General features: G+C 40.7%; 1 long non-coding RNA gene across 1 annotated transcript in view; it reads right to left on the minus strand.

Annotated features, from left to right (window-relative positions):
• Positions 1-154: 154 nt before the first annotated feature.
• Positions 155-13,619, minus strand: part of LOC137633583 (uncharacterized) — a 223,404-nt gene continuing 209,939 nt past the window's right edge. The window contains exon 3 of the long non-coding RNA XR_011042287.1: positions 155-307. This is a non-coding gene — a long non-coding RNA (uncharacterized lncRNA). The remainder of the gene's footprint in view (positions 308-13,619) is intronic.

The following is a 13,619-nucleotide window of genomic DNA, read 5'->3' on the forward strand; positions in this document are numbered from 1 at the left end:
TGTATAATTTCTTTGGGTCAAAATAAAATTACATAATAAATATCATTACTTTTTATTATTCCAAAAATAATTTAAAACTGGGATACTGTTTTGTCACAGCCACAAAAAAAAAAAAAATTAGAAACAAAATATTTTCTTTGAATTCTTCCAATTATGGATCCAGATTTTTACGTAATTTTGCCCTGGATTTACCAGCGTCTTTGGATTGATTTCTTCGGTGTCGACGATCCTCCTCTTGTCTCCGACTCTTTGCAATCTTCTGGTATGAGTTATGCTCCAACGCTGAGTTCTCTGCTTAGGCCTATACCTGCAAAATATGAAATATCACAATTAGTTAACAAATTAGAGAATATTTGCATAGTGAATTAAATGCTATTTGTTTTATAATATACATTTGAACCCTTTTAAGAGACTAAAAAACAAAACAAATGCTATTTGTTTTATTATAGCATTTAAGAGCATTTTTGTTTTGCTTTTTAGTCTCTGAAAAGGGTTCAAATGTATATTTGTTTTGTTTTGTAGTCTCTAAAATAGCAATTAAGAGACTACAAAACCAAAATAAATCAGACTACAAAACAAATAGCATTTAAGAGCATTTGTTTTGTTTTGTAGTCTAATTTATTTTGGTTTTGTAGTCTCTTAAATGCTATTCAAGAGACTATAAAACAAAACAAATAGCATTTAAGCGACTCGTATAAGAAACAACAATACAAACAGCATTAAAGAGACTACGCAATATTTCACTATATTACATAAATACTGAACATTTCTATCAATGGAATTTTGGAATTTGTCAATATAACATATATTTGTTCCTATCTTGGTTTTAAATAACCCATTTGGTCCATGTTAACGACACAAGGCCTATTACAAATGATATAATATCACCTATATTTAACGTTAGGCCTAGTGCAAATGATATAACATTAGGCCTAATGAAAAATGGTAAATTATATAGTGTATTAGATTGCATATGTAATTATCTCCTATTTAGATAAAAGTATTTTTCATCTTTCTAAAATTCTTATCAAAGTTATGTCTAAAAGAACATAATTACAATATACTCAATATTATATCGTTATTTGTTGTAGTCTTAAATACGTAATATTATATTTGCTGTAGTCTTACCTGGGACAAAATGTGTATTAAAAAACCAAGATAGGAACAAAGAAATAGTTAAAATTAAGTCATTAAAAACACTACATATGTGAAACGGACAAGTTTAATTTAAACAGAGAAAAGGCTAATGAGGCTCCAAAATACATATGTTAACAATTAAAACTGTCCCAAAAATTAATGTATTTTAATGACTCGAGAAGACAAAGTGAGGAGAATGGGAGTATTGAGGCAAGAGAAACTGGGAGTATTGAGAAACGGAGTATCGAGGCAAGAGAAACTTGGAGTATCGGGGCAAGAGAAACTTGGAGTATCGAGGCAAGAGAAACGGGGAGTATCGGGGCAAGAGAAACGGGGAGTATCGAGGCAAGAGAAACGGGGAGTATCGGGGCAAGAGAAACGGGGAGTATCGAGGCAAGAGAAACGGGGAGTATCGGGGCAAGAGAAACGGGGAGTATCGAGGCAAGAGAAACGGGGAGTATCGGGGCAAGAGAAACGGGGAGTATCGAGGCAAGAGAAACGGGGAGTATCGGGGCAAGAGAAACGGGGAGTATCGAGGCAAGAGAAACGGGGAGTATCGGGGCAAGAGAAACGGGGAGTATCGAGGCAAGAGAAACGGGGAGTATCGGGGCAAGAGAAACGGGGAGTATCGGGGCAAGAGAAACGGGGAGTATCGAGGCAAGAGAAACGGGGAGTATCGGGGCAAGAGAAACGGGGAGTATCGAGGCAAAAGAAACGGGGAGTATCGAGGCAAAAGAAACTGGGAGTATCGAGGCAAGAGAAACGGGGAGTATCGAGGCAAGAGAAACGGGGAGTATCGAGGCAAGAGAAACGGGGAGTATCGAGGCAAAAGAAACGGGGAGTATCGAGGCAAAAGAAACGGGGAGTATCGAGGCAAAAGAAACGGGGAGTATCGAGGCAAAAGAAACGGGGTGTATCGAGGCAAAAGAAACTGGGAGTATTGAGGCAAGAGAAACGGGGAGTTTTGAGGCAAAAGAAACTGGGAGTATTGAGGCAAAAGAAACTGGGAGTTTTGAGGCAAGAGAAACGGGGAGTTTTGAGGCAAGAGAAACGGGGAGTATTGAGGCAAGAGAAATGGAGAATCGAGGCAAGAGAAATGGAGTATCGAGGCAAGAGAAATGGAGTATCGAGGCAAGAGAAACTGGGAGTATTGAGGCAAAAGAAACTGGGAGTATTGAGGCAAGAGAAACGGGGAGTATTGAGGCAAGAGAAATGGAGAGTATTGAAAAAAGAAACTGTATGAACAATTCGTCCTTTTCACTGCCCAAGGCTCTTAAATTTTTGATCCACCAGTGTTCCCTCCTGTGGAGTAATTGCATCTTCAAGCGTCAGGACGCCGTGATAAACTAGTTGGTTCATCAAATGGCGTCTCGGGATGCGTTGCCTTGGCATAACAAACGTTGACGTAATGCCCGACATTTTTCCCTCCTGAAGAAGGCACAGTAGTAGTTCAGAAGTGGGAGAAAGCGAGTCAAGCCACCTTCTTTCGAAGTGCGGCTTCAAATTAAAAAGATCCACTAAGCCTAAGTTAGCCCATCCTAATTACAGAAGACAGGGCAACTCGTCTCATTCCTTTCATCGTCATGCACAATCCAACTGGAGTGGTCTTAGTCGGTGAGATTCACGTTAAAGAGGTCATTCCCCTCATGACACCCGTTGTGTTGAACCCCTGTCAAGTCACCGGACAAGGTGGCAACTCTACGGGGCAGATGCCTAGATGATAGAGAATCTTGCTCCAGTTACTTTGGCCCGTTTATCAACTGTTGCCTTCCTCTCAATCAGATTCCCAAGATCCAGTTACAGTATTGTACTTGAGAGGATCTTACAAGACGAGGTTCAGACTATGCTGGGAAAGAATTCCATAGAAAAATGCCATAGGAAGTGTATGGCAGGTCTCCAGGCTTCTACTGCAACTTGTTCGTAGTCGAAAAGTTGAAAGGGGTTGGAGACCAGTCATCAACTCCTCATTTGAACCATTTGGTTCTTCAAACATTATACAAAAGAGAGACTCCCAGCACAGTCTTACAAGCAGTCAGACAAAACGACTTCCTGCTGTCCATAGACCTCAAAGACGAGTACAGTACTTTCAAATCCCATTCCATCCAATGCCAAAATAGTAAAAGAAGATTCAAATAGTCCTTTGATTCGACCTGTTTATAGTACTACTAGCGTTCACTAGAGTCTTTACCCTGGTGTCATCCTGAGCTCACAACAGACTTTTGTGTTACCTTGATGACTAGCTGTTACTGGCAGCTCAGATTCAACATCAGAAAGACCTACTCAAGTTTTGTCAAGATCTTGATGTCAGGATATAAAAGTTGGTCCTTGGTCGTATGCCGCACTTGGGCAAGAGTATTGATACGGTCCAAGCAAGTGTGTTTCCGTCTAGAGACAAACTACTCTGATTCAGAAAAGTTGCAGCAGCCTTCTTCACGATGAACTCACTCGAAGCGACACAGTGGCAAAGACTCCTGGGGCACTTTGCGTCTCTAGAACGGTTGGTTTCTCTGCAGGAAGTGCTTGCATTTCACCCAATAGGCACTGGACAAACTCGCCCTCTGTTTAGGGGACAGTCCCTCCAAAAGTCAGAACGGATCACTCATGGTGACTTCGAGGAGAGAACATGTTCAGCCGGTCCCCATTGTAAGCCCCTCTTCCGGAGTTTCTCCTTTCTTTGGACACTACTTGGCAAGAGTGTAGAGCATATATCCAGGTCCAGTATTTTTCCAGTCTATGGACACAGGAGGACATGATTTACCATATCAATTCTCTAGAACTGAAGGCGATGTATCTAGAGTTGCTCTATTTCACACTCTCTCTTCAAGAGTGTCTTCGGAGCAGCATTGTTTCTTTTGTAGTGTTTTTCTCCACATGGGAGAGAGAGTGCTGTACCACAAACATAGGTGTGTGTGACTGCTCTATGACACCGCTTGTCAGTTTGAAGGGTGCCGCTGTTTCAAGGAATAGAATTTAGAAACATAGTCCAGAAGAAAAGAACAATCAATAGGAGTAGCCTTGTTTCATTTGTAGCGTTTTTCTCCCCATGATAGAGACAGTGCTGTACCAGAAAACGAGTGTTCCTATGGCGTTAGCCTGAGAGGAAACTGGAGTGAAAGGAGGGCTGAACACTTGTGGTGCCGCGGACAAGCTGAAGCACAACATCTTGAACTGTAAGATCCTTCCTTGGATGGAAAATCTCAGATACTTCCTTGACCTTGGATGGACTGGGATCTAGAAGTAAGCATCCTTGAGGTCTACAGACAAGCAGGAAGTCATATCCTGTCAAACAGCATGTATGACTGTCCTGGGCATTTTTTTCTTAAACAAGGATTTGAGAATGAACTGGTTCAAGTTGGAAAGGTCTATGACAGGCCTTCCTCCTCCTGTCAGCTTTTCCGCTTAAAATATGTAGTTAAAGAATCCTGGGGACTTGCCAAAGACTTCTTTGATTACGTTCTTCTCCAGCATCTTGTGAAGCTCGCCCTGCAAGAGGAGATATTTCTCTGATCCCCTCAAATACTATGACGGGTTCATCAGAGTCCGAGTCAGAGGAGGGTGACAGTGTGTGAATGGGATGAGATACCGTGATCACAGAACTTCTAATGCCCAGAATTCTGCCATGTGGAAATGCCACCTTGTTCAATGACTTTGCAGGTATCCCCCAACAGGTGGTGCGTTAGGAGAATTGCCATCTCTAACGGGAGACACCACGCCGTCCTCGACTCTTTCGGAAGGGGTGGTCCCTACAGCAAAAGAACTGGGAGAAGTTTCCTAGTTTCTTGTTTTGAGTAAGGTCATTATCAGCCAGCAGACGACACTGAGGTGAGGGCTCTGGTGGGGAAGAATGAGACTTGGGTGGAGGAGCGGAAAAGAGTTACGACACTGCCCTCCTAAAGAAGGTACCTTGACTATCCTTATCCTACTTCTCAGCAGCTGCAGCTACTTCCAAGGGTAGGAACAAGGTCGGATATCACGAACCTACTCACGACTGCATATCTTTGCTGTACAACACAGTTGACCCCAAAAAAAGCACAGGAGAAAAAACAACTACAGCTCCGGGGCATATAGTCAAATCTGAGATTCTCAGAAAATGCAAAATAGGACGCTGCCCCTAACCAAAAGTCTATAAAGGCAGCCGATTGCTGAGCTACACAGTTCTGAGACACCGCCAGTATCAACGTTGTTACGTCCTGATCATTGGGATAGGATGCGCACCTTCCGGCATGTAGAACTTATGTTGACGCAAAAGAGGAGATGGTAGCAGTTTCAATAATCTCACTGCCTTCAGCTAGTGATCATAGTCAGAAATCTGTTTTAATACTTGACGTAAGATGTCAGGGGCCTGATGACACCATGAAAGATTCCAGTTCTGCCTTGAACTCTGAATCTGCAGGAAAGACCTATCTATAAGGGCATATCTACCAACTACAGGTTCAAGACGAGCCTTCCCAGGGCCATTGACTGGTCGAATGAGGCTCATGACCTTCATAAAAGAAAAATTCCCAACTCCCCTGCCCCGGATGTAAAAACCTCCAATGGAACAACCTCTGCTTGTTTTGAAGGTTCTACCTCAAGAGGGAACTCTGGAGTCTCGTCAATGGTGATGGGGGAAGACAAACAATGTGAAGAGACCCCCAAGTCCAACTGGTGGCGATGGAGTACGAGAAGGCTGCTGCTTACGGATCTGTCTGGAGGTCTTCCACTTCTCCGGAACATTCTTTCATTCCAGACGCACTTCTGGGGTGTGGGGCGAAAAGATGGAAAGGAAACGTGAGCATCTAATCTTGGCTATACATTCCAGAAGTCTGGATAAACTGTCAAATCAGAGGAGAAAAAAAATAAGACTATCATCCTCCTCAACTGAAGTACAACAAACATCAAATTTTGGTCAACTAATTCACTCGTTGAAAGTGTTCTGCCTTTTCTGAAGTGGAGACGCGTAGTTTGGGGTGATGTTGATAAACTTGGAGAAGTTCCTGAGGCAGCCAAGGTCTTGAACACTGAATAGTAGCAAACAGCCAATTCTATAACTGCTGGGCAGGAGGAGCAACTCGAGGAAATGTAGGATTGATTGATTGAAAGTTTTCTGGCATCCTGACATCTAAGGTCATTGACGCCGATACCATTTACTGTATATGAAAATTAAAAGAGAATTCGATTAAAACCATAAAAATTAAGAAGTCATTAAAATAGTTAAATAGTTTTCAGAAGACCTGCTTCTGAAATAAATCTAAAAATTCCGCTCGCATAGTAAGACACATGTCCAAGAATCTTGGCAAGGATAAACCTGCCATCCTCACCTCGAGCCTCAAACAGATATCTATTTCTTAAGTTAGTAAAATTAGGGCATTCGGTCAACAAATGCCTCACTGTTAAAGGTACTAAGCAGTCCTCGCAATACGGTTGGTGTTGGCCCTTCAGCAGAAACTCGTGTGTCAACCGTGTGTGACCAATACGGAGACGACAAAGAGTCGTCTCCCATTTTCGGGGAATCATGTTATACCTCCAAGGTGATATGATATTTGTTACTTCCCTCATTTTATTACCGTCTTGACTGTCCCAGTGCTGTTGCCATTTATCACAAACCAATTTCTTGATGTAAGGTAGGAGATCGTTACATGGAATGGGATACCTCCTTGGTAGCAACTCGGATGCCGCATTCTTCGCCAGTAAATCTGCCTTCTCATTCCCAGACACACCTACATGTGCTGGAACCCAACAAAATCGAACAGTTATACCTTTCCGTCCAATAATAAAAAGCCATTCTAAAATCTTTAAAACTAGAGGGTTACTAGAATTAAAAACTTCTAAAGCTTGAAGAACACTCCTTGCATCACTAAAAATTGTAAAATTACCCTCCTTTTCCAAAGCTATTTTCTCAATAGCGGTTAATATGCCATACAGTTCGGCAGTAAATATGGAAGCTGTTAGAGGAAGTGCACCTCTACAATTAAAATCATTACTATGTACTCCAAATCCAACGCCAGCATCAGATTTGGAGCCATCAGTATATATAAAAGTCGATCCCCTATGTTCTTCGACATGTTCCATAAAAAGAGACCTGGATTCTAAGTCAGTCATATTCTTCTTAACTCCAATAAAGTATTTACAAAAAGATATGTCAGGTAATTTCCATGGAGGCGTTGATGATAACTTGAATGGAAGTACCTTATTTCTAATTATATCCAGACTATTTAAAAATCGTTTCACCCGAAAGCCATAAGGTTGAGGAAATTTTGGGTGCAACTCAAAGTATGATGCGTGTCTTACAAGGCTTGCAGTCTGAAAGGCTAGAGAGCTAGGGAGTCTTTGCATTCTAAACCAATACCGAAGAATGGAAGACATTCGGTAAAGGTCTAGAGGTAACTCTCCAGCATCAACAAGGAGACTTGGGATAGGCGAGGTTTTAAAAGCTCCAGTAGATAATCTAATACCTGCATGATGTATAGAGTCTAATATTTTTAACCGGCTTGGGGTGGCTGAAGAATATACCTCACAACCATAACTAATTTTGGAAAAAATCAAGGCCTTGTATAATTTTAAAATAGTATTGCGGTCTGCCCCCCATGATGTATGGGACAATACTTTTAAGATATTCAGAGCTTCAACACATTTAGCTTTTAGCGCTTTTAGGTGAGAAACCCATGTAAGTCTACAGTCAAATATCAAACCTAAAAATTTGGTTTCCGATACACATGGTATCCGTTGACCTTTAATGTATATATCCGGGTCTGGATGTACTCCCCGGATACGACAAAAATGGACAATGGTAGTTTTACTTGTCGAGAACTTAAATCCATTCATGTCAGCCCACTGGATAATTTTATCAATAGAGAGTTGGATTTTTCTCTCAACCATTGCCATTCTAGTGCCAGCAAATGATATTGAGAGATCATCCACAAATAGTGTTGAGAGAACATCCTGGGGAATGGCTGAGGATATCCCATTAATTGCTAGTGCAAAAAGGGTTACACTCAGCACACTACCCTGAGGAACTCCTTCTTCCTGGCACTTACTCTCTGATAGAGTTTCCCCCACTCTCACTTGAAAAACTCTATGTGAAAGAAATGCCTGAATAAATAGTGGCAGCTCTCCTCTCAATCCCAATTCATGAATGGTTTTAAGAATACCATATCTCCATGTGGTATCATATGCCTTTTCAAGGTCAAAAAATACTGTAACATGGTGCTGTTTGGAAGCAAAGGCTTCACAAATAGATGACTCAAGTCGTATCAACACATCAGTCGTTGAGTGCATTTTTCGGAATCCACATTGAATCGGTGATAAAATACCTTTCTTTTCAAGGTACCATATCAGCCTTGCATTGACCATCTTCTCCATGATTTTACATAAACAAGATGTCAATGCAATAGGACGATAGTTTGCTGCTAAAAACTTGTCTTTACCGGGTTTTAAAAAGGCTAAAATAATGGCTAGTTCCCAAACACTTGGGTAGCTATGATCATGCCATATTCTATTAATAATACTTAAAATAAATAGCTTTGTATTAAAATGTACATGTTTAATCATTGCATATGGAATTCCATCGGGTCCAGGGGCTGTATCGTTGCAATGAGCAAGTGCGGAATCAAATTCTCTTTCAGTGAAAGGAGAATTATACGACTCTTCCCTTCTTGTTGCAAAATTTAAAATTTTCTTTTCTTCAGTGCTCCTATACTGGTGACCAGGGGCTCCTTCACACTTGCTGGATACATTTGAAAAATGATTAGCCAGGGCATTGCTAACTTCATTTGCTTCAGTTACATACTGGCCATTCACCTTCAACACTGGTGGTGGGTTGGGGGTGAATTTGCCAGCTATCTTTTTTACTTTCCTCCACACAGAAGATGGTGGTGTTCTACTGTTAATGGAGGAAACAAAAGACATCCATGACTGGCGCCTTGCTTCTTTCATGGCACGACGGAACTGTGCTCTACATTTCTTGTACATAATTAAATTCTCATCAGTTCGGAGTCTACGCAATCGTGTTAGAGATCTTCTTGTGGCTCTGTGGAGTGCAGTTAGTTCTGAAGACCACCACGGGACTGGTCGTCGTTTGAATAATCCTGTTGTTTTGGGGATTGAATTGACTCCTGCTGTATGAAGAGTTCCATTCAGCAGGTCTATGGCATCATCAATACTTTCAAACTGTTCTGCTCTCCCTTCAATTTCACTTAGCTCGGAAAATTTAACCCAGTCTGCCTTGTCTAGATTCCAACGTGGCGATCTTTGCAAAGGTGGACCCTTGTTGGTGTTTATAATGATTGGTGCATGATCACTAGTATGCCAATCATCTAATGTCCTCCAATCAAAATCAAGAAGGCAGTTAGAGCTTGCAATTGAAAGGTCAATGCATGACAAAGTACCTGTCTGAACATGGAAGTGCGTGGGCTCTCCTGTATTAAGGAGCCCCACATCCTCATTCTCCACAATTGATGAGATAATATTGCCCCTTGTGTTGGCCAAAACATCACCCCATAAAGGATGTCTACCATTCATATCTCCCAGTAAGAGAAAAGGTTGAGGGAGTTGTTGAATGACCTCTGCTAAATCATCATATAAAATATTATCATTTGGAGGTAAGTACAGAGAGCATATTGTATATTTTCTCCCTATATCAATTTGTACAACAACTGCCTGCAGGGTTGTACGTATAGACATGGGTATTTGGGGAACATCTCGACGAATGTACATGAGACTTCCGCCATGGCTCCCTGCTTGTTGATTATATGGTGTTCTATAGCTAACATACTCTCGAGGACTAGGAGTGTTAGAATCAAGCATACTTTCCTGTAGACATACTATTATGGGGGAATGCTCATGAATTAGGAGCTTAAGTTCTTCATATTTCGCCCTCAAACCCTGACAGTTCCATTGCAAAATGGAGGAGAAAACTATGGATTATTTCTGGAAGACGTCTTGGGTGAGGTCTTCCCATTAGCAGTTTTTAATCTAACATTATTACTTGTAGGTTTCTTCAGAGATGGTCTTGTTATGTTGGGTTTTACGTTGGAGTTTTTCTTTGTATCTTTTTTATATATTTGTTGAGGGGGATGGTGGACCTCAACTTGAATTTCTGATTTATTTAAATTGTCTTCTGGTTGATCGCCAACATCAACAGACAAAACATCATATTTATTTGATGTCATAATTCTAGTATTTCTTATGGAAGGGGGTGAGAGAGATGGAGGTCTCTCTCTTTTACGATTAATAGGTTGCAAGTTACCAGGTTTTTGTACCTTCCCCACTACAGGTACACCTGATAACTTGGTGTCAGGTGGAATCTCCATTAAATCAGGCAAGGATATGGCCTGGGAGAGGTTAGTACTATCCTTTGTAATGGGGGACAAAGGTTTGATAGTGGTGGGCAATGTCTTTTTGTTGATACTCAATGATAAATCTTTAGGAGGAGATGTTCTTGTCTTATGCAGCACTTTATCAATAGATTGTGAATTCCTTTTTCGAGAACTACCTACAGTAGTAGGTGGGTGAGATGATTCCCGAGGAACTTTTTCTCCTGTTTTTAATGTTTTTGCATAAGTATTAGATTTATTTAATAATCTCTTGGCATGCCCCACGCTTACATGTTCAATAATTGATTTATTGAGGGCAGCCTCTTCTAACTTATAAAACTGGCAGCTCCTATCATTAGATTTATGATTGGAGTTGCAGTTTAAGCACCTTGCCTCAAGTGTACAATCCCCATGATAAATTTTGGAGCAAGTATTACAAATTTTTTCATTATTGCAAACTTTGGAAGGATGTCCAAATTTAAAGCAATTATAACATTGCAGTGGCTTCTGCTTAAAAGGTTGAACTCTGATCCTTTCGTTTTCTATGTCTATGTGGAAAGGTACATCAGCATCCTGGAAAGTAAGAACAATCATTGATGTTCCAGGTACTTTATGTACTTTCCACACTGATAGGGGACACATGGCCAATATCTCCTCTTCAGTAAATTCATACAGATCCCTATTAAAAACCACTCCCCTTCCATAGCTAAAGTTTAGATGGGGTTTGATGTCCAATTTTATATCATCATTTACTGTCTTCAAATTAGACAGTATAACAGACTGTGTGTATGACTTGGCCTTTATCAAGAAACTTTTCTTCCCAAATCGAGATATATCTCCAGGTGCGATCGTACCTACCTTCCTCTGAAGAAATTTGCATATCTTGAAATAATTTTCCGTACCTCCTACAGATTGAGCAAGAAGCCACATTGGTGGTTTTGGCTTTCTTTGGGATGGTATATCTGCCTCTATATCTTTATCAGCCCAGTCTGCTGGTCTGTAGACATCCAGATCTTTAGGTGCCCCATCACACAGAGCACCCTTAACATTCATATTACCTACTTTAATATCAACAATGCTACAGCTTGCATTAAATGCTTCCTCGTGACAATTAAATGATAACCAAGATTCCCAATTATCATCTTGAAGTTTCATTCTAATTTCATTTATTGATCCGTAACACTCAAATATTTTATGTAGCACATCATAATTAGCTTCTAAAGGGATTTGGGTAACGTGCAGGACTTTCAGTTTTCCTGTGTTGCCCAAATTACCCTTTTTCCGAGTGTTTAAAGAATAGTCCTTTTTTGTTCCTACGTCGTCAACGGAGTTTTCTTTAAATGAATTGCCAGAGGTCGTCAACAGTGCCGGGGGCGAGTCAGCATATCCAGGGGAGGTGGGGTCATTTTCACAAGATTCCATCATAAAAAAAGAAGAGAGAAGAGTGATTTTTTGAAGTTTGATTTACCTGCTTGAGAACATTAAGGCATCACATGTTGGGAAGGAGATTTACACTCTCCACTACCGGCACAGTGAGAGTATACTTCCCAGATGGTCCACTCCATACCCTACCCGAAGGATAGCATCAAAACAGATATAGAGGCACAGGTGTAAGCTGAACCCGCCTGTTAGGACTGAGACCAAGAAACTATGGAATCATCCTCCCCATATCTGTAATGACGGGCTTCCGGCCAAAAGCCGAGAGTCCTACCCCAAGCGTTGGATCCCCCTGGATTCCGAAGACCCAACACTTGAGAATAGTTCCGCCAAAAAGGTCCAAACCATCTTCGGGATGGCTGAGATCATCCAATACTCTCACATATAGCTTTGAGCACAAACACCTCCCAACCGTGACACCCTTCCCATTCATCAAAGCAGGCCGCAATACCGGATGTAGAAACATCCGCCCAAGTGGCAATAATAGATGTAGAAACATCCATGCCATAAAAAGAGAAAAAAAATAATAAACACACATATATATGTAAATATATACACATACATATGGGAAATTTTACTCATAGGGTTGGGACAGCAACATGAAGGAAAGTTTATAATATTAGGAGAAGGTTGAAGCCATATAAAGAGTTAGAAAAAGATGAAAGAGAGAAATTTAGATTCGAACTGGGGGAGCAATTTCCCCAAGTTCGAGAGCCCTCTTGCCCGTCACCAAGATTCAGCACGGGAATGAAATGCCGTGCTGAAGCTCAATGACTTCATCAAGGCATTCTCTCATTAAGGGGAGAGAGAGAGAGAGAGAGAGAGAGAGAGAGAGAGAGAGAGAGAGAGAGAGAGAGAGAGAGAGAGAGAGAGAGAGAGAGAGAGAGAGAAAATTAATATAAGCAACAGAGAGAGAGAGAGAGAGAGAGAGAGAGAGAGAGAGAGAGAGAGAGAGAGAGAGAGAGAGAGAGAGAGAGAGAGAGAGAGAAAATTAATATAAGCAACAGAGAGAGAGAGAGAGAGAGAGAGAGAGAGAGAGAGAGAGAGATTCCCTATAATGCTAAAGCTTAGTTTCTTGTTAGTCTCACTTGTTGCCAAATGTAAAGGGAAAGGCTAAAGCAGTATCAGTGTTCTTAAGGGAAATAAAGGTCTCAGGAGGAAATTTGGCATCGCTGCTCATCTGTCACTCGAATCATTCGTTTTTATTTAATATAAATATATATATTTTGTTCATAATGTGTTATTTCTATTATATCATTTATATAATGTTCATATTTATTATAAAATGCAAATTTTCAAATACATTCAAAATTATAGACTTATTGGAACATTAAAAATGGCAAGTTGCTCCACACTTGTCCTTCCCGTATCCTACCAAGTCCCTCCCCTATCCTACACCGTATCCTACACTTTCCCTTCTCCTCCTCTTTCCTACCCTGACCCTAAAGCAATAATGCTCAAAATAATCAAATGATAAAGGAAATAAACGTAAGAAAACAAAATGGCGTAGGCCTAGTTTGACATAATCGCAATGTAGACATCATTTGTGTTCGAATGTCTTTCATTCTAACTTCGACTCTGTATAATTATATTATTGTAAAAGTTTTACGGTTATAGGCAAGGAATAGGCATAGGAAAATAAGGTCACTTAGGCCTACATTTAAATAAAGCATGAAATTCTTAAATAAAAATATTAGATAAAGACTCAAAGATTCAAAGACGAAGCCGACGCCAAATCAAATATGGTCTCGG

This window comes from Palaemon carinicauda, chromosome 43 (assembly GCF_036898095.1).
Source record: "Palaemon carinicauda isolate YSFRI2023 chromosome 43, ASM3689809v2, whole genome shotgun sequence".
NCBI classification, from domain to species: Eukaryota; Metazoa; Arthropoda; class Malacostraca; order Decapoda; family Palaemonidae; genus Palaemon; species Palaemon carinicauda.